General features: G+C 35.0%; 2 protein-coding genes across 9 annotated transcripts in view; one reads left to right on the forward strand and one right to left on the reverse strand.

Annotated features, from left to right (window-relative positions):
• The window catches only part of LOC126752874 (protein eyes shut), a 151,499-nt gene that overhangs the window by 114,611 nt on the left and 13,922 nt on the right, over positions 1-22,966 (reverse strand). The gene's annotated exons all lie outside the window — the stretch shown is intronic.
• The window catches only part of LOC126752878 (uncharacterized), a 158,913-nt gene that overhangs the window by 111,341 nt on the left and 24,606 nt on the right, over positions 1-22,966 (forward strand). For 3 of the 5 annotated variants that reach the window (XR_007666049.1, XM_050463888.1, XM_050463889.1), the window contains one exon: positions 5,466-5,525. The exons of the other annotated variants lie outside the window; for them this stretch is intronic. The gene's annotated coding sequence lies outside the window, so the exon portion shown is untranslated. The remainder of the gene's footprint in view (positions 1-5,465; positions 5,526-22,966) is intronic. 5 annotated transcript variants of the gene reach the window in all.

Here is a 22,966-nt window from a genome sequence, read left to right on the forward strand (position 1 = left end):
GAAAGCATTTTTTTTTTGTATTTTGTAAAGGGTTGCCACCTGTTCAAACATCTTGGTATATTAATTTCATGGAATAAAAGAAGTGGTTCAATGTGGGTGGCAAACAGAAGCGGATTAGAAAAAAATTATGACGAAAATATTTTTAGAAAGAGTTGCCAGCTGTTTTAAAAATTTTGCGTCATAAAATTAATAACCTAAAATATTTGAAAAATGTTGCCACGTATTTTAAGTTTTAGTAGAATTAATTAAAAAATAATAATTATTTATAACAATCTAAGCTGGTTAATGAAAAATGTACATATGTATGTATGTATGTCGTTGATTTTGTTTTTGGGAAGAGTTGCCAACTGTAAAAAAATTGTACGCTTTAAAATTGATAACATGTAGAAAATTTGCAATGCGAGTAAAACACTTATGATATTTTTGGGCGTTGCCACTAATTTTAAATTCTGGTATAATTCATTTGTTAAAAAAAAAATAAATTAATTAGTTATGCTTGTAGGCATACATCTTAAGTGGTTTATGAAAATTTTATGACGAAAATATTTTCAGTAAGAGTTGCCAACTTTTTGATACTTTTTAAGCCATAAAATGGAAAAGGTATTACCTAGACTTAAAATATTGGTACTAAACTTGAGACTTTTTTGAATAATAGAAGTTGAAAAAATAATTGTGAAAGGTGGCAACATTAAATTTTAGTATAATTCGTTTGTAAAATAAAATAAAATAGATAAATTAGTTATTTAGGTGTGAAACTAAACCGATTTATGAAAAATTTATGTTTTTTTTTGTTTGGCAAGAGTTGCCAGCTGAATAAAATTTTTAGCCTTAAATTAATACAAAAGTGCTACAATATGGCTACCAAAGTACAACAGACAATAGGTTGCAGGGCAAAATCTCAATTTTAGTATCTAAGATGCCTTTGAGTTTTTGGACTTGAAAAAATATAAGAAAATGATTGCCACCTATTTTAAATTTTTGTGGAACTCGTGGGAAAAAATAAATTAGTTATCTAACCGTTAATCCCAAGAGGCTTATAAAAAATTTTTGACGAAGTGTTGTTTTGGCAGAGTTGCCAACTGCTTAAACTTTTTTACGCCAAAAAATGTATAAGATAACTTCAATTTTATTAGCAAATTAAAACGGCTTGCGAAGATTTAGATATATACATATGTAGATATTTTTGAAAAAGTTGCCACCTATTTTAATGTATATTTTGTTATAATAAAAAGGTTTGTTTTGGACATCTGGCAAGCCCAATATATAAAGATATCAAAAGATATTTGTAATAGGTCGGCATCAAGTGTAATAAATCGTATTAGAAGGAAAGTCACATAAGGGAAGTGGTTTTTTTTTAAAAACCTTCAAATGCGATGCCTCAAAAATTACCTAAATTTCCTCAAAAAGTAAATAAAGCTATTGTTCCAGAACTTTCTTTAGTAAACACCGCTTAAGTCTGGCAACTTTCCTCAATTTTCACTCAATATTCAATTACAGCAACAAATTTGGTATCAGTTTTTGCCCTTCACGCAACGCCCCTCGCACAGTCAGAAGTGTCAAAACCGCACAAATTTCACTTCATTCAATTTTCGTTGCTGCGACGAGTTGCCACTGTGGCTAACCGCCTGAAATCAACACATGCACAAAAGCAAAAAAAATGCTGGGCGGAAATTACAGCAAAAACAGCCGATCACCATTACACATCTGCCAGCAATCATCTGCAACATGGGTACATATGTGTGGCACTTGCCATTTTTTTGCTGCCTGCCACATGTGGCGTGGCGTAGTCGTGTACCGTTATTTGTCGGTCGCTTCAAGTGACTGATGACAGAACAAATTGCAATTAGGCACAATAATGCGCGGCATAAACAGAAATTGTTTAGACACTTGTCGGCCAAAATGTGATTGTTGTAGCTTTTGTTGTCAGCGCTGTTGTCGTCGTTGTTGTTGGCTTACCCAGCCACCGTTCACAAATCCTTTTAGTCCGTTAAAGCTTTTCGGCTTGTTTGTGTTTACGCACTCAACGCGGTGTGCTTGTTATCTTGTTGTTGTTATTGTTGTTGTGTGGTGAGTGTGTTTTGCTGCCTTTTAGACAGCGGCAACATACCGCATATGCCACATGTGCCGCATGTCAACAGCCATTCGCTTAGCGCCGAGTTAATTAAGAGGTAAACAAAGCTCTGTAGCTCAGCTACTGTTGTTGTTGTTGTTTTCATTGAAAGCATTGTTATTGCTTACCGGTTGCATGTGTGTGTGTGTGTGTGTTGGCCATAAAATCAAGTGCCAACCGACGGTTCCGTTGTCAATATTGGTCACATCGGTCGTATCGGTTGCATTCCCCGTGGTTACCCGCGCTACTTGCCCCAACTGCAACACCAGCCAGTGTAGCACTCTGCCGTTGCGAATTCTATCTCGCCGACCACACCTCTTCGGAGATCATGTGTACCATTCAAATGGGCTTTTGTTGCATTTGTTGCCTTTGCAGTGGCGGTTTTGTGGCAACTGGCTGGGCGTGGAGTGTGACTGCATGCACGTTTGCATGTGTATGTGTTTGTTTGTGTGTGTGGTGTGCGCACCTGGCATATCCTCCGACCGCAGTCGGCTTTGGTTGCCACGGTTGCCATCCCATTGGGGCGCCTCAATTGCATTTGTGTGCTTGCTCGCTGTCAATAGCTTAACGCAAAAGCTTATTTGCCACAAACGTGAATGAGCAATCAAGTTTGTCTATGTATGTGCTTTCACTATGCGAAGTTTGAAGCTTGCATCCTTCGTGTTATTGATATGGGTGTGACCTTGAAGCGTCTCTGACATTTAATATTCGCTTCGTTTTAGTTTGAATTGCGGCTTTGTGAATGAGTTCTGTTCGTTGTTGTTGTTTTCGGTGATGTTTCAATACTCTTGCAACATGTTGCAACAACTAAAGTGGCGTACTTCATCTAACTGTTGTTGGTGACACTATTAAATATTCGAAATATACAAGTATATAGTGATCAATTCCGGGTTGATTTTACCATACATAACCAATCGTCAAGCCAGCTGTCTGTTCGTGCAACGCCAAACTTGAGTTGAAATCTATGCAGCATGCAAGCAACTAAGAAATAAAACTCGGAAACGAAATGAAAAATGTGTTTTTGTTTCAAAATTAGTGAGTCTCAGTTTATTTATATGGAAATATTGTATTACACCACTCAACTTCTCACCATCCATACACCGGAATACATACTTCAAATTTATTAGAAATGCAATAAATATCTAGCCAAAACTGGAACCACTTCTTTTCTGATACAGCCTTGATATCAATCTTGCCTCTTGCTTTACTGCTTAAATATCGCCATTTTGAGTTACATACATCACTCCTTTTCACATTACCTATAAATAAGAGATACAGATACTTTGAGAAATCTATGGAAAAAATCCCGATTTTTTATTGAAAATGTCGGGAAATATCTGAGTGGAATATCTGAAACATTAGTGGAATTCAGAGATAACCTTTATTGGCCTTGTGCTGACTATGTATGTAAGAAATCGGGTCAATATTTCCCCTAGCTTCCATAAAATCAATGTAAAGGTTTTCGGAATTCCGATAGACGTTATAATGCATTATCGGTTAAGATCAGATTTATTCATAAAATCCCGATAGCAACTTTTTCTATTAATTATATGATCTCTGTGACACAAAGCTGATTTTACAATGAAAATATCAGGAAAACTCTGAAAAGTATTATCGAAATTTAGCGAAAATCTGTACTGATAATAACTTTCCCTTGTGTCTTTTTGGACGCGGAATAAATAGAGAGATGCTCGGAAATTCTCCCATGCCCCATTTCAACGCCTCCACTTATTAAAAATAATCATTTTGATGATTTTCTCCTTAAAAACCGGCGATTTGGAACACATTTTTATTTTTTTAAATTTCTGGGTAAATCAAAATTTAAAATTTCCTTAATCAAAAGATGCCCCATGAGATTCTGCAAATTTCTGCATTTTTATATTTTCTCTACGACCAGTGGTTTAGAAGTTATAGGCATTTTTGTATTCGGCGGCTGCTTTCTACATGCTCCTGGTCGCCTGGTAGAAATCTGAGATTTTGGCACCAAATTGAATGCAATTTTTCAGCAGCGACGGGCGGATGCACCAAAAATTTGCGTGGGGCATTGCATATGCAAAGGGGCCAAATTGGGAACACGGAAGCGGGGCATACCCATGGACCGGAAACCGGAACAGGCCATCGACCGGAAATGGAATAACGGTACCGCACTTCCGGTCTGGAACCCAAACCGGAAGTCACGAACCGGAAACGGATCCAAATTTGACTTCCGTTTCCGCCCGGCATCCGCTTCCGGATTATCACTTCCGGTTGGGTTTCTAAACCGGAAATATGGTTTCATTTCCGGAAGCTCTTATCCGTTTCCGGTTCGCGACTTCCGGAAATGTGGATCCGTTTCCGGTTCACGACTTCCGGTTTGGGTTCCAGACCGGAAGTGCGGTACCGTTATTCCATTTCCGGTCGATGGCCTGTTCCGGTTTCCGGTCCATGGGTATGCCCCGCTTCCGTGTTCCCAATTTGGCCCCTTTGCATATGCAATGCCCCACGCAAATTTTTGGTGCATCCGCCCGTCGCTGCTGAAAAATTGCATTCAATTTGGTGCCAAAATCTCAGATTTCTACCAGGCGACCAGGAGCATGTAGAAAGCAGCCGCCGAATACAAAAATGCCTATAACTTCTAAACCACTGGTCGTAGAGAAAATATAAAAATGCAGAAATTTGCAGAATCGCATGGGGCATCTTTTTATTAAAGAAATTTTAAATTTGGATTTACCCAGAAATTTAGAAAAATAAAAATGTGTTCCAAATCGCCGGTTTTTAAGGAGAAAATCATCAAAATGATTATTTTTAATAAGTGGGGGCGTTGAAATGGGGGCATGGGAGGATCTCCGAGTAACTCTCCATTTATTCCGAGTTCAAAACTTTTAAATTCGAACAGTTTGACCATAAACGATTAGTTTTTGATGACAATATCCAACTTTTTGTTTGATAATTCTCTTTGACAATTAGGCAGTCCAGATCTGATGGGCCTAGATGCCATAAACATTTATGTCTAAAATTTGAATCGCGAACTCAATGCTCAAAGCTGAGTTAGCAAAATTCTACCACTAAATAATATCGGAATAATATTTTCTTCACAGCGACAAGTGTGAGTCAAATGCTTCAAAAGTACTTTAAAACTCAAACAATCAGTTTTTATTTAAAAATCTAATGAGCTTTTCAACATACGAGTATTTTGCATATTTTTTAACAAAATAAATTTAAGTAAAACGAGAGAGAAAAAAACATTTCAATTTGCCATTGAGTGCATCCATTTCTGTGAAATTAACGCATTATAATAATGATGAGCTTTAAAATTATTTAAATGTTGCCATTAAAAGTAATATGTATACTCTCTCTCTCTCTCTTCCACTTTCAGCGCCGCATATAACCGTTTCTCGCGCATATAGACAATTGTGAACTTGTGAAACACAATTAGGTACGTAATACATTGTTAATACAAGCACTTTAATGTTTATGGCAGTGCGAAATTTATAAGCTGCATAAATGTATGCAAATTAAATGCAACATTTGCGGTCATTAAGCGCAAAAAACGAACGGAAGAACGGAGATAATAATAAAAAGTATTAATTTGGAATTCCATAAATCAAATGTGCGCGTGAAAAAAGTGCGAAAATGGCAAAATGAACGCGAACGTGTGCGGACAAATTTAATAAATTGCCAAAGCGATTTTTGTTGCCGTCAAAAAGCCACCAACCCGTACACCCATGCCGCGCCGCCAGCGTTTGTCTGTTGTAGTAGCAGTGACAGCGCAATCAAAAATAATTTATTTGACAATCCCAGACTCGAACACTCAGCGACTGCAAACAGTTGGGCTACACGCGTTGGAGTGTAGCGTTCCAGGCGAACGCTGTGTATGTGTGAGTGTGTGTTTGGGTACTGCGTGCTTGCCGGGAAATGTGAATGATTGAGTAGACATATTTCCACGGACTTTTGGGAATTTAACTGAAATTGAAACAGATTCGCGAATTGTCAGAAGGAACTTTAGGGCGCTGAAGAAGCACGAAGATTGGAACTATAACCGCCTGATTGTGAGTCTAACTCTCGCCAGGAGCCAAATGAGCTCGACTACTATAGCTTTTTTTCTATTTGCCACTGGGCGAGCTTTAGAGGTTCACGGATTTGAGACTACGGATTAGAACGGAACTAGAGGAAATGCGCAAATATAAAGGAAATATATAAAGCGATCCGGTTGTTAGTTGTGCTGAACTAAAGCCGAAACAGTTCGGAGTCCATAATTTTTCTGCCTAGCACTGCGGAACTCACCAATGCCGCAAAAAATTTCAGTGCGAGTATTCGATACAAGCAAGGTAGATGCTCACAAATCAACAACAACTGCGTGAAAGAGCTCTAGGCGGAGCTATAAAGATGCATTTTTCAAAAAAAATTTAGTTTAAGGCCTGCAGAGTAATTTCTGGTACTTGTATATTGACTGAAAACATAGAGCATTTCATTTCATTCAGGAAAATTCTTTCAAGATAAAGCTTCATTCCGAAAATGAAAAATAATCTAAATTTGGCTAAGCCAAGATAAACAAATTCTAACAGACGTTCTGCACTTATAAAACACGTCGACAAAATGAGCTCTCGATGCAAAGATAGACGGCCTAACTAGACACTGTCACATGTGGTGATCCTAAAGTTTATAGATGCCAAATTTTATCAATGTTGCAATGGTGAAAATGAGATGGAAAGCTCTAGACACTTTCAACTCCAAGATCCACCCTTCGCCAGACAAAGGTTGACGCACCTCTGTTGCCATGTTTTTTACGCGTCCGACGAAATGGCTGGAATTGGTGGATTCCAACAGCGCGTTCGTTCTTCCTAGGATCCTTCCTGTCCTATCCCCTCTCAAGGCAGTGGTTTATAATTTTATTTGCGGCCAAGGACTGCCAACTCTGCATCATTCGTCCAGAGACTCAGTGAACCATTCGTAACCGGAACGGACCCAGATTTTTATCCGGCCAAGGACTGTCAACTTGGCAAAACTCTGCCGTTATAATAACAACATTACTTTAGGGGTGTCTTCTGCCGCTACAACAACAAGAACATAGGTTGTTAGAAGTACCAATCGCCTTCAAAACGGAGCGATCAGGAAAATTTGGCTGCATAAGCTGGGCTTCCGTAGGATTCCTAAACTTCCACGAAGATATCGTTGCAAAAAGCACCGTTACGTGTAGCGTAGACAATATTATTAACCGAATGCAGGTTTACAGGGTCTGAAACTCACTCTGAGTTACTCGAGTTTTGCTCTTCAGACAAATTGGCGTGCTCATATTAAACCCCCATCGCTGTTGCTGAATTGAAATACACTCGAATACAAAATGCTCCCTCTAGTCGGTACTTGGTACTACAAAAAAGCAACAACAGCAATAATGCAAATGGTTGATGGCAGCAACAAAGCCTGCGTCAGCGGACTACTTTCCTCCGTCTGTGATTGCAGCAAATATGGTTATCGCATAGAGTGCGCTGTCTGTCTGTCTGTCCGTGCGCTGAAGATATGCATTTCAAAGATGCCAACTCGCAACATGGCGAGGCACGCATATGAAAGACACCACATTGCGTATGCAGACACAGACAGACTGCCGTGACGATGATGGATACGCTTCATTTCACTGGCGGCCACAGTGCGGTGCAACGTGAGGCAAGTGCCACTGCGTCGTGCCACCCCGACTACAATACCCACACATATGCGTGACAGGATTTGATTAATGTGGCATGTAAGGCATTAGGGTGTGTGTGAACACACTCACAGGCTGAGCGCAGGCAAGGCGGCCAGCGCAGCGTCAGACAGCCGACGAATCGGAAGTTAACGGCGCTCCGCATGGATGCACGCTGACAAATTTGCATATTAATTCGGCAGATTCCACTTGGTGGTTTAATTTCATATCGCCACACACACACACACTCACTTGCCACTTGCTGCATACAAAAAGCGCAGACAGACATGCAGCGCTCTGCTCATAAATATCAATAGCTAACGAGTCAGCTTATGCTAAGTTATGCAATGCTATGCGCTGCAAACTCTTTCCAGAACCTCAAGCGTTCTCATTTCATTTGCGCCGAAGAAAAATATTTTCCAAAGAGCCACAAGCGCTTCTACTGCAAGCAAGCACACTCACATGCATACACACACACATACTTACATGCAGGAAAAACATATGTTTTCACTATCTTTCAGCTGTTATTTCAGTGGCAAATTGCCGTTCTTCAGCGAGTTTGAGTTTGAGTGGGAAAGTGGCCAAGAGTTCCTCATGCAACGGCAGCGAAGTAGTATTGGTGCGTGTGTGTATGTGTGTCTGGCACCACGTAGTGGCTGTCAGCAAGGCAAAAGTCGTCAAAAGTAAAGCAAGTGCCGAGCAATTAAGGCGTGAAAGTAGACGGAGAGTAAGTATGATAACAAGGAGAAGAGTAAAGGAAGACGTAGAAGCGTGAGAAGAAGAAGTTGCAGAAGAAGTATAAGAACAAGCGGTGGGAGGTGTTTGAAAAACTTTTAGCAAAGTGTTCGTGATTTATTTGCTTTGCCTTTTGAAGCGTGGCAATGTGCAAATAGTCAGTGTGTAAATGCTAAATCAAAATGTTATTTTTACTAGAATAAAAATGAGAAGAATTATGCGACTCAAACACAACTATTTGTAAGTAGATTGAAGCGTAGGCTTTAAATGTTTATAGAGAATGCATTTCTGGGTCCTTCACAAATACGAAAGATTCCTTTCATGAATTTCTTCGGTTATAGTTGTCCGATTTGAACAATTTTTTCTGAGTTTGCACCGTTGGCTTGAGCAATATTCCATGCCAAATTTCGTGAAGATATCTCGTCAAATAAAAGAGTTTTTGTTACAAAATCTTGATTTTGATCTGTCAGTTTGTATGGGAGCATTATGCTATAGTGGTCCGATCTGAACAATTTTTCTTAAAATTGTATTGGTACCTTAGACTAGAACTCGTGCCAAATTCGGTGCAGATATCTCATCAAATGAAAAATTGTCTATGCAAGTAACTGATTCTGATTGTTCAATTTGTATGGCAGCTATATGTTATAGTTATCTGATATCAGCCATTCTGAGAAATAAGCAGCTTTTTGGTGGAAAAGGGACTCATGCAAAATTTCAGATCGATATCTTAAAACTGAAAGACTATATATCCTATACTTTACATAGTCTTCGATGTTTCCTTTTGGGAGTTATAAATATCCTGGTAAACTTATAATTCCTTGATCGGGGTAACAAAATTTAAAAAAAGTTCGGAGATTGATGAGAAAGGAGTAATTTTAATACAGCAACAATTATCTAGGCCTTTCCGAGTTATGAATATCTTAGTTTAGTTTCTAGACTATGCAACAGCTCTATCTACCATCTCCTAGACAGGCTTTGATCCTTATGGTTGTTAAAAATTTTTGTGGCAAACAAATGGCAAAACCATATAACATTATTAGAAAGACGTCTGAGTATAGCAAATTGATATTCGTCTTCATTGGCAAAACTGGAGTCATTTTGGACGATTCTCTGGAAACTGAAGTGTCTAAACTAAAAAAGCGAAATTTTAACTTATTGAATAGCTTACTGCTCTCTTTTAATTTGAGATCTCAAAGCACCGCAACTGCTTCGAACAACATCAAAAATTTTCTCCTTCAACCGGAGGGAGTAACTTTAACACATTGGCGGCCAGTTTACCACTGGTGGCCACGACAAAAAACTACGACCAGGTGCCAATGTATTACCGCTGATAAACGCCTAGGACAAATCGCAACATTTATTTTTTGCTTGGCACCTGGGAGTAGATTTTTATCGTGATCACCGATGCTACACTGGCAGTCAACGTGTTAATCCGTAAAACTATTCACCTACTCTACTCCAAACACATGTCACTTCCACGGAATCACCCGATTAAGTATTACTTCATGAATTAAGCACAAGTTCAAACAGAAACAGATGTATAATGTAATAATCGCCTAAAAGTAGGCAATACGAATAAAATATGGCCTACATTTGGGCGGATTGTGAGCTAATATGAACTGTTAGAGGAAAATGGATTAAAGAATAAGCATTATTAAGGCAAAAATATTACCAATACAATAAGCATAATTTTTTTTTAATTTCAGAGATTTAGCAGCATTTTAGGCTTCATAAGCAAAACATAGTTTTATGCGCATATTTAATTTATTTAAGCCTAACGGTTCAGCTACTAAGCAGTATATAACAAAACTAAGCATGCTACACCGTAGACTACAAGGCTAATTCAATTTTCGCAAAGAAAACAAATAAATTTTCACTTGCAGCTGTTGCATTTGTACTAACAGGGCTCCAACATATACTCTCTCCATATATGTTTGTGCATAAAATCAACAAAAAACCTTGCTAAACTAAGTCGTATTGTATGGAGCCACAGCTGCAAATCTCCGCACAACGCATTTACATAGAAAACTTGCAACAAAGCAGCAAAAAACACCAGGCGGGCTTAAAAGTTTTAATATCTGCGCTGATTTAATGGTTTCTCCAACTGCAAATATTCACTTCAAAGGCGATGCACGTACCTCCACACACACACCCATGTGTTTTATATTATTGTGTATTTGTAATACCATATGTGTGTTAAAATCTGCATGTCTGTTTGTGGGCTAAGCAGCGCCTAGAAGCATCACTAAATCTGCTCAATTTTCACTTTTCGCACCAAAAGCAAAGTGCATGTGCTTGTATGTGTGTTTGTGTGAGCGTGAGTGTGTGGAATTTGCATTAGAAACACAGCTACTCGATTTGTGTTTGTCGTTGTACAGTTTTAGCTGCTAGTTGCTGTCTTTGCACAAATGCCAAGAATGTACATAGAAATATATATGTATATGTATATACATAAGTACTATATACATTAGGGTGCACGTTATTTCCTAAGTTGATGTCTTTTTGCAAGCGGTTGCAGGCTCTTTACTCTGCCCTCAGCAGGACACATTCATTTTGTCATTTGTGGTATATAAATAAATGATAAGCATGACGAGCGAATTAGTCACAGAGTCTTAGACTTAGCGATCTGAAATTTTGCTTATGATCTTCTCTCTCCAAGAAACTGCTCATTTGTCGAAATCGCCGATATCGGACCACTATCGCATATGGCTGCCATACAAACTGAACGATCGGAATCAAGTTCTTGTAAGAAAACTTTTTCATTTGAGAAGATATCTTCACGATATTCGATATGAGTTATTCCCTAAGATAATGTTGCAATCTCCGGAGAAATTGTTTAGATCGAATTACTATAGCATATAGCTGCCATGCAAAATGAACTATAGCAATAAAGTTTGTGTATGGAGAGATCTTTTATTTCAAGAGATATCTTTAAGAAATTTTGCAGAGAATATCATCCAAGGTATCGCCACATTTTTGTAAGAAATCGTTCAGATCAGATCACTATATCATATGGCTGCCATACAAATTGATTGACCAAAATTAAGTGCTTGTATGGACAATTTTTTCATTTGATAAGATATCTTGACGAAATTTGGCACATGCTATTGCCTAAAGTAATGGCGTAATATGGAAAGAAAAAGTATAGATCGGATTACTATAGCATATAGCTGTCATACAAACTGGATGATGGTAAACAAATGCTTGTATGGAAAACTTTTTCATTTCTAGAGATATCTTGCCGAAATTTGGCATCTTTTATTGTCTAAGACAATAACATAATCTCTGAAGAAATTATCCAGATCGAACTACTATAGCATATAGCTGTCATACAAACTGGATGGTCGTAAGCAAGTGCTTGTATGGAAAACGTTTGCATTTCCAGTGATATCTTCACGAAATTCGGCACTGATAGTTATGTGGGGCAGTTATGCAATCTCCGAATAAATTATTCAGATGGGAACACTAAAGCATATAGCTGCCATACAAACTTACCAAGCGCAATTAACTTCTTGGCAGGCATCTTTTATATTTGTGAAGGGTATTATAGTTTCGGTGAAACTGAAATTAATGCTTTGCCTTGCTTTTTCTATAAACACATTCCTTTAAAAGTTAAATCCAGTTAAAATTATTGAACTCGGCATGCATAGAGTACGCCGTGGCGTATGTGCAACACAAAATTTATAAAGCACTTGTATGAATGCGCAGTATATTTGATACATAACTTAAAATGCGTATAACTTTTAAAGCAGGGGTTGTATTGAAAAAATTATTATGATGTTTTTTAAAGAGTGTTAAATTTTGTAGTAGAATATCAACTTTTCATACTTATAGGATTACTATTATTATGGAAATTATCAAAAAATATCATATTAACTAAATACTAAGGATAATAAATATGATTTGAGCACGTTTTAAATGGAAAATAAAGATCTTATTCAGGTTGTATAATCTTCCTAAGACAAAAACTTAAACTTTAAAAACCTAAAAATAAATCAAAAATAATACACACCCCAATATACATATGTCAACATTTTCACATACATATATGTATTTATGCAGATATAGCAACATCCTCATACGCTTTCGTACATACTTTACACACATACATTTTACGCAAATATAATTTTGCTTTTAATATTGTTTGCACAAAACTAACTTTGCATCGTTATTAGTATATTTGCTTTTACCTTGTACGCATGTATATGTGTGTGTGTGCATGTATATCTTCATTTATGCGCGTGTATGTGTTTTGTCTTGTTGACTTTTACAGCGCCATTGGCAATTGTAATTTCATTTGCTACCGACTTGCCATTCACTTGTTTACGCCTGCGTGCGCTTGCGCCTGTGTGTATGCTACGCTTTATTTGTTTTGCACATAATAACTTCGATTCGGCTGCTTGGCTGCTACACTTTGTCGATTATCTCCTCTGCATATACTAAGCAATAGCTCAAACGTGTGTACACACGTTGGTGCAAGTGTTGTTGTTGTAGAAATGTGTGTTAGTGTTTTATCTCTGGTGATTATTACCTCTTGCAAGAGTCAAGCAAGCGCTATACATAGTTAGTTGTTAGCTTTAGCTTACTGCTGCTGTTTCTTCTGCCACTTCTTCTGCTTTCTCTACCTCTACTTTATCTTCTTCTGCTACTTCTTCTTCTTCTTCTTATATTTCCTTTGCTTCTTCTTCTTCTAAGTGGTAGTTGTTTAATGTAAGCATGTAGTTAACAGTTTGTGTAATCAATGTTTCCATGTTTCCATGTAATGAAATTCTCTTCTCAACTCTTCACCCCCATCGTCGCTTGTCCTGCTCAGTCGCTTGCATTCTACTCCACATTTCCATTACACACGACCATTATTTTAGTTGTTTGCCCTGATTTCGCTGGTTGTTTAGCAGTGTTGTTGTTTGTTTTTGTTGTTGCATTTTGTTATGCTTCATTGTGCTTGTGGTTAAGCGTGATTTTGTGCTATAATTCACAGTTAACAGCATATTTGTGCGAGTTCTTGGAGCAGAAATGTGCAAACTTAGCTAGACATACATACAAAAACAGAACATACACACTTGTATACAAACATACATGCATACATCCATGCAAATAATGTATATGCATATATATCTATATTTACATGTGACGCTTTGCAAAAAAAATTTCTACAAAATGCCACACAGTCAATATAGGAAGCAGAATGTAAAGCCCCAACTGCTTAGCACACACATTTGCAGTTATGTAAAAACAAACAATCGCACACATACTATCATACACATACTCTCCATGATTATGTTTGCCTACTCTCAGGCGCCGCTGGCTATTTGTTTGTGCACCTAAAACTGCTTACCAACACAGTTTGCCTTAATTTAATAAAGTCCATTGATTTTTCATGCTAATTTGCGGCAATTTTTTCTCTTCATCTTTAACCTAACCTCATTCGCCGCTTTTTACGCTTTCCACTCTCTACACTGCACCCTACTTACTTAGTTTTCAACGTGCTTTTTACCCTTCTTTCTTTATTAATCTTTAACACTTTTTCTTAGTCACTTAAATGTTGTAGTCTTCACCCTCACCCTCACACACACGCCACAAATAAGGAAGCATTCGCTTTGGCAAGGCAAAAAGCGCTTACGCTTGTTGTTGTTGCAGCGCGCGCTGAGCGTAAAAGAAAAATCGAAAGTGGGTAGCGGTAAAATCGATTAGTAGCGTTTGATTAATTAACTGGCGCTTGGGTGGTAGCTTAGCTCGTTAGCGGAGTAATTTAGACGACAAAAGCACGAGCGATGCATATATGGAGGAATGATGTGGCGAATAGTGGCTGAGTGGGTATATGTAAGTATAATTTTCGTATAAATATAGAATTTTGGTGGAACTATTATTAGTGTAGTTGGCAAATGAGGGGTATAAATAGTAAGTTATTAAAAAAAAAACTGTGACATATGGAAGATAATAGATTCGACCGGTACCGGATACTAAATAATCCAGTGAGTTTTTTTAGATTTTCAATTAAAATTTGGATTAGTAGTTCAGACTATTTTTAGGAGTGTGCGTAATCTAAAAAAAAAAAAAAAAACACAAAACAAAAACGCGTTAACTAATCGAAGCTATAATATGCTTCACAAATAAAAGGTTTGTGCGGCAGCTATATGCTATAGTTAACCGATCTAACCATATTTTGAAAAAGTGTACCGTTGCCATAAAAAATAACTTTAGCCTAATTGGGTGAAGATATCTTGACAATTAAAAAGGTTTTCCATACAAGTACTTGATTCCGATCATTCAGTTTGTATGGAAACTATATGCTATGGTTACCCGATTTGAAAAATATTTTGAAAGTTTGTAGCTTTGCCTTCAATAACAACTCGAGCTTATTTTGGCGAAGCTCTTCAAGTCAAAAAGTACTTGATTCCGATGGCCCAGTTTGTATGACAGCTACATGCTAGAGTTGTCCGAACTACATAGTTTCTTTGGAGATTACGTTATTATCTTAGGCAATAATTCATGCCAAATTCCATGGAGATATCTCGTCCAAGAATAAAATTTTCCATACAAGCACTTAGTGCCGACCGTTCAATTTGTATGACAGCTATAACCTATAGAGGTCCGATAGTGTCAATTCCGACAAATGAGCAGCTTCCTGATGAAAATTGGACAGGTGTACAATTTAGCTTGTTACGCCGATCATTTAGTTTGGTTCATCGAAGTTTCCTTCTCGGTATTATGAATTATGTGGCAAACTTAAGATACCTTGTTTACGGCATAACAAATAAGGAGCAATATTAAATTCTCATCAAAGTTCTAAAAACTAAAACTCGTGATCTCTAAAAATGATTGCTTAAAAATGTAAATAAGGGAGCAGTAACAAGAAATACATGTGGAATTGTCAAGGGGGTCCTAATATCGATTAGGACCTCTATTTGGTAGTGAGGATATGTGACCGCCCCTGTAAGCAAAGCACGGCCGTCAACAAACACAGGGAACGTACGACGGCGAGAAGTTACTATTACAACCGATAGCGAAACGGGTTTCTACTCGGCTTGCACTCCTGCCCTCTGAAGTCACTCATCAGCAACTCAGTATAAGATAATTGTGAAACAGCTTTTCAGGGTTTCAGGTTTTCGTTAAGGTCGAAAGAACAGCTGGTACTATGATGAAGTATGTTGGGTGGCAGTGAAGTGAAAGCAGACAGCCTCCTTGCAATATTGCTATCGACCCTAATACGAGCGGCGACGGATAGATGTCGAGAGTTGAAGAGTGAGTGAGACGCACAAGCACACAAAAAAAAAAGAGTCCGGTATTAGAGCAAGTATCCTCTGGGTAGCCAAAGTGAGAAGGCGAACAATCCCTACTCAGGATTGTGCGCTTGGTTTGGCAACCGCAACCGAAAACGAGTTTAGACCCGCAGTTCCTTAGACACAGCTGTTCAGAAATCCTTAGAATAGTTATCGTTTACGCCATTTTGTAGGAAAAACATCGACTCGCTCTATTATATATGTATACATATAGCTATTCTGCTGGGTGTATTAAATTAGCAAACTAATTTTCCCTCTAATAGCGAAGGTGCAAAATGTTTTATTTCACTATCAGCATCTCTAAAAAGCAGAAGTATAGAGTAGATGTATACATTTATTAGGGTAGATCCAAAGAAATAATATTTTCTTTGCTTGGTACGCTTAAAAATAAGTTATCAGTTATGAAATTTAAAGGAAAAAACAATTGTCTTAAAATAATCAAGCTACAAAAGTTAATAACTTTTAAACAGTTAGGCTTACAAAAAATCTTAAGAGACTTTTTTGTAGCGCGGTCAATTTTCTACCAAATCTATGAAACGAGATATTTCTTCAAGAAGTTTTAAGCGAGATTTGAATTTTTCTATCTGATAGTAAGAAAAAAATAGAAAACTGTAAGGCAGAAGAGCTTTCCGTTGCAAGTAATAGTCATAGAGTCAGAGAGACTTTCTTGTAGGTGTCTAAAAAGCTTTTTAGTAAAGCACCAAGCGCAAAAAACTACTAAATTTTTTACACACCATAATAAATATACATATACATTTTCAAGTTTGCGTGTTTCTGTCTTGTTAGCCAGGGCGCGCATTTTTAGCAGCAATTTAGGCGAAAAATCGTATTTTTGGTGTTTCTTATTTGCCATTTGCGTTGAGACAGCTGTCATTCAGCGTCATAAATTCTTTGATTAACTAATGTAATTTGCCAGGTTTACAACTTTAATATTATGAATTATTAAGTTGGTTAACTGATGCAAAATTTATGATTTTTTTGTCGATATACTTTTTGGTTACTTAAATATGTATGTAGTTTTCTTAGTAAATATTAAAAAATAATAATTTTTACTGGCTAAGCTCGTAGTTTATATATTTCAAGTAAACTTTCACTGGGTCAGCTTTTTAATGAAAAACTCCGCAGAAATGTTGCAAATGTAAAAAAAAAAATTACCGTTAGTGTATTTGAGTGCTATATATTTGTCTAGAAACAAATATTTTTCATGACCTGTTCAAACAAAACACAATTTCTCAACCAGTTATTCTCCGAATGCCACAAAGCGGTCAGTGCGCCTGTTTGTAGGCTAAAAATCAATATAACATAGCTTTATAGAAGTGCTAGTTTTAACTTGCTTTCAGTTTCATTTTCATCTCTCAATTGCTGCTATGGTACTTCGCTTTGCGGTAAAAGCAATACGCGAGCAAAAATTATAAAAAGTTAAGCTGACAAACGACGAAGTGACGGAAAAGCGCACACCGCACAAAAAAGCGGTGGAGCGTCAAAGAAGTAATTATCAAACTCGTGCTCGGCAAAATACACGGTCAAAGAGTGCTTTCAGTTTTTCGGCAGCATCGCGGCCTTGGCGCTGCAACTGTAAACTTAACTGTATTTGCACAAATTGTATGCAATTTCGCTTAAAAGCGAGCGGCGAGCGGCGAACTGGCGAAAATGTGGCAAGAAAATATAAAATTGTATGTACATATATATGTGTGTGTGTGCGATTAAGGTGCATTCGTACTTACGTTAGAGCTGAAATCCAGCAAAGTCAGTTAAATGCAAAGAGAATAATTAAAATTGCGCGAAATCTGCAATAAAAAAGACGGCGGTGCAACAGGCCATAAAATTAAACGCAACCAAGCGCTTCGTGATGCATTTTAATTATGAAATTTAACATTTTTATATTAATTTTTTTTACACTTGCAACATGTTGCACGAGAGTGTAATTTTGCCTAGCCGTATTGCGAGAACTGGAGATTTTGTGTTGTCTCTTTGTCAATTCATTTGTCTGTCCATGTAGCGGATTACTGAGAAAACACGGAGATATGTAGATGAAATTTCAGGCATAAAATCCCTGTTACTCTTGGCTTGGTGAGGCAGTATCACCATCTGCGCCAAAAAATTCATATGTCTGTGTTTTTTTCTTTAAAAAAGTGGGAAATCTCGAATTGGATCACCCTTTATATGGGTGTGTGCCGTGCGAACATCTACGCTTTTCTTTTCTTCTTTTTCTTTTTGGCCAGTGTCAAAAGAACCGCTGGTGTTGCGGTTAGTGGGAAAACATTTCAATTATCTATATTAACGGTTTAGTAAAAGAATAATGCGATATTAAAAATATTAAAAGTTTAAACAAAAATAGAATTATGGTATTTACAATTTTTTTTCTAAATATGGCAACTCAAGTTGAAGTTTTAAACTGGTAAAATTTTTAAAATATTTAAATTATTACAAATTGAAAAAATTAAGTTGCCATATTTATATTATAAAATATTTTCTTCACTTAATAATGTAGTTCGGGTTGTAATTTATAAAAATATCAAAGTTTAAAACATATTAAAAATATGGTTACTTAAAAAATATTTTTTATTAAATATTCCAACACGGGACGTAATATCTGAATATAAAATATTTAAATTTTAAAAATGTTGTGATTCCCACAATGTAAAAATAGTTATGAAAAGAAAAATATATACTTTTTTTTACTAAATATGGCAACACGGTGTGTAATATTTGAAAATATATAATTTTTTAAATTATTAAAATTCTTACAATGTGGAAAAAATATGGTAATTTTTAAACAAGATTAATTTTTTACTAAACATAGCAACGCTTGTTGAAATTATTAAATATGTTAATATTTCAAATGTATTAAATTCTGATAAAACTAAACAATATGGTAACTTAAAATTTATTTTTTTACTAAATGTGGCAACTCAGGTTGTAATGTTTGAAAATATACATTTTTAAAATATAAGGATTCTTATAATGTAGAAAATTATTATAGTCAATGAAAATAATTTTTTTTACTAAATATGGCAACTCGGGTTGTAATATTTGAAAATACCAAAATTTTAAAAATATTATAATTCTTACAAATTGAAAAAAATTACGGTTATTTTAAAAAAATATATTTTTTAGTAAATATGGCAACGCTTGGTGAAATTATTAAATACATTCATATTTCAAATGTACTAAATTCTAACTAAACTAAAAAAATAAGGTAGCTTAAAAATTTCATTACTAAATATGGCAACACTTATTGAAACTGTAAAATATATTATAATAATATTTTCAATATAATAATTCTTACACAATTAAAAAAACGGCAGGTTAAAATATATTATTTTTTTTTAACGAAATTTGGCAATTATTGTTGTAGTTTTGAAGAAAACTAACATTTTAAAGATGAAAAAAATGATAAAAAAATTAAAAAATGGCAAAATACACTTTTTTAAATTTTTATTTTATTAAATATGGCAACTCTTGCCATAAACCATATGAATGCCTTCTAGTTAAATACTTGCTTGCATAACTTGTGCATAAACATTTTACTGGCAAAAATAAGCCAATAAATACGACCGCTGCATGTGCAGAGAATATTATTTGTGACCCTGAGCATAAATTTCAAATAATTCTCTTATTGAATGACCATCACATTCAATTTCATATGCACTAAACATGAAAAGGAATGCAAATAACGAATTTACGCACACACACAGACACACTCACATTTTGTAGGTACATGTACGGACCGTTATGCTGCGCCAATGCTCGGAGAATATGCTTAAAAATGCGAATTTAGTGCCCATTTCATTTGCTCTGACGACACTATTTCTTAACACACTATTTCATGCTTAGCGACCACATACAAACGTACACTGGCATAGGAGCACGCATACACTCACAGCGCTCGTTTTGATGTTACATAAATGCACACAAATAGCAAGACGGCCATCAACCATTTTTACGAGCAAAGCGTTGTTTACCTACACACATGCATACACAGTCACATAAACATAAAAACATATAAGCACTTGAGTGTGCGTGCGCGTCTATGCATTTCAACACCAGCAAAGCGCTGCGCAGTGTTGGTGTAGTGGAAATTCGATACGCTTCCGTCCAATAAGCTTTCATAGCAGACAATTTCATTTTGTCCTCATTTTTCCATCGATGAAATATTCACGACGCTCAGCGACGGCAAGCGGTGAGGTGGCGAGGCGTAGAAGAGCGGGGGGCAAGCAACTAAATAAATAAATTGACAAAGTGTGGGTCGCCAAGTAAAAGCCATAGTGCAAATAAGACTAGACGAAGAATGCCATACACGCATACAAACAAACACATACACATATATATGTATATTCATACTACACGTCCATCCGTGTGTGCGCTTGTACTTGTACAAGTATGAACGATAACGGCAGCGTGATGGTTTAAGTTCTTTGCTACTAGTCGCTACTCATAAACTATTTACATACATATGTGTATGTGTATGTGTTGGGAAATTTAAGTACGATACTTTTGCGCGCATATACTCATATACTTATGTAAATAGTTGGGTATGCTTGCTTCAAGTGGACGGGTAATAATCTAATATGCTTTTGTTACCGTCTACGATTGTTGTTGTTGTTATTATTGTTGTTTTTGCATTAACATATAGCAATGAGCTTGTATAATATTTAGGTTAGTAATGTCATTTGTAGGTTTTACAAATAAATATAACCATAAGCGTATGAATAATATTACGAAGAAGTGCCGCAAAGCAATGAAGTAGAAGCAAGGAAAATAGAAAAATGTTGGCAATATTATATTTGACGGTTATTTGCATGGTGAGCGACGAAAGTTGAAATGCTGGTACAGCTACCTTTTACAATAAGTTGATTGCTTAATCGAAAGGAAATGACTGTGGTGAAAATTTACTGTTATAAATGGTAATAAAAAACGACTTAAGTTTGAGGAAATTGATAAAAATTCACAATATTTTTTATAAAATAAATTTTTTTTAATTAAATAATTTTTTTCTAATTTAAATAATTTTTTTCATAAATGAAATATTTTTTTTCTTTTTAAAAAAACATGTACACTATTTTTTGAACATTTTTATTTGATAAAGTTCAACCCTTGAATGCAACAAATTTTTAAACCAAAATTAATTAAAATTCTTTATAAATAAATATTTTAGTATATTAGTATATATTTCTAAAAAGTTTTAATACATTTTTATATACATCTATTTTATTTATAAAAAAAATTTTATTTATACTATATATACAAATATATTTGAACAATTTTTTTTATTATTTTTTGATTTTAAATTTGCTTGGCAACCCTAGGTATGTAAACTATGTGATATGTTTTTTTTTGGAATTTTTTAAATTAAAAATCTTTTCTCTGAGTTGTATCAAAACTTTTTTTTTTAATAAATTTGAACACATTTGTTTCTGGCATACATTTGGCAATCCTGTAACTGTTAAATTTAGTAATATATTTTCATTATCTATTTTTAACTAGGCTTTCTTTGCCGACTTTTAATAAAAGCATTTTTGTCCACCAAATTTGAAGAACTTTAGTTCTGATTAATAATTGGTAACCCTTTTTTTGTTAAATTGTTAATGTGATATATTTTTATTATATTTTTCCCACAGACTTTTAAAAAAAATAATTCGTTTTTAGTAAATTTTAGCAACTTTTGTTTGAAAATACATTTGGCAACCTTTTTCTGGTTAAATTTTGTGATATATTATCATTATATATTTTAAAGTTCTATATTTTTCAATAAAAAACCTTTTTTTGTAGTAAATTTGACAACTTTAATTCGAGAATATGTATATATGGCAACCCTGTTCATGTAATTGTTTAATATTTTGTGACATTTGGCAACCCTGCTCAGAGAAAATTTTGCAAAATACACAGTTTTCATATACATACATATATTCTAGATAAAACTTATTTTTTACGAACATTTTAATTATTTTAGTTCTGTATAATACTTGGCAACCCTGTTAGTGTTAAAAATTGTGATGTATTTTAAATATATATTTTTAAATAAATATATAGTTTTAAATTCTATATTTTTCACTAAGGAAAGTTTTTTTTGTAGTAATTTTACCAAATATTTATTGCAACTCAGTTCATGTTATTTTTGATATTTTTTAGGTTCTGATATATTTTTAGTATCTATTTGAATTTTATATGTTTTTCATTGAATTCTAATAACAGTATTTTAGCTATCAAATTCGAACAACTTTGGTGCAGAAATACATTTGGCAACCCTGTATTTGTTAAATTTTTTGATATATTTTCATAAACTAGCTAAAATTTATATTTTCTTCACTGAATTAAAATAAAATAATTTTTTTATTAAAGTTTAATTACTTTTGTTCTGTATAATATTTGGCAACCCTGTATTTGTTAAACTTTTCATTATCTATTTGAAATTAAAATATTTTTCATCTGCGCTTAACTTTCTTTATTTTTATTTTTTGAGATAAAACAAACTTTTACCAAATTTTTGAAAAAAAAATGGCAACCCTTTATTCAAAGGAACATTTTCCTTAAGCAAATGCTATTTTACTTAAAAAAACAATATAAATATATTTTTTAGCACAAAAAATTTTAACACTAGTAATTTTCAACTTATTTTTTATTTAAGATAGATGGCAACCCTGTTAAATATTTATATAATATGCTAATAATTGCAGACAGACATATATTTTTAGGGCTTCAACTGCGAGTAATAAATTTTTGCGCAATTTTTTGTGGTGGCTCCCGTGTTTTACAACTTTGGCAACCCTTTAATTAGTATAGTACATATGCATGTTGGCAATCCTAGTTTTAAACATTTTAAAAACATGTTTTATAATTAAATGTTTACTGTTAAAAACATATTTTATGGCAACAAAGGACTTAGCAGTGCTTTGACTAAGCTCCAAAAATATGTTTACAAAAAGGAAATAAAAAATAAAGATGTTTGCTTATACATAGCTGCCTTGCTTTAATTTCCTAAATTTTTTATATTTTGTATATATAAAAGATGCTTAAAATATTTTATTTTATCTAAGTCGCACTTTTTTACACAAAACTGAAACATTTTTACACAAAGTGCCAGAATAAATATAGACTACTGTCGAAAATTTTGCAAAACCAAAAAACGACGAACATGTGCTTGGCTAATTCGCTTCCCACTCGAGCACCAACTTTTGCAATAGC

Source organism: Bactrocera neohumeralis, chromosome 3 (genome assembly GCF_024586455.1).
Source record: "Bactrocera neohumeralis isolate Rockhampton chromosome 3, APGP_CSIRO_Bneo_wtdbg2-racon-allhic-juicebox.fasta_v2, whole genome shotgun sequence".
NCBI lineage: Eukaryota > Metazoa > Arthropoda > Insecta > Diptera > Tephritidae > Bactrocera > Bactrocera neohumeralis.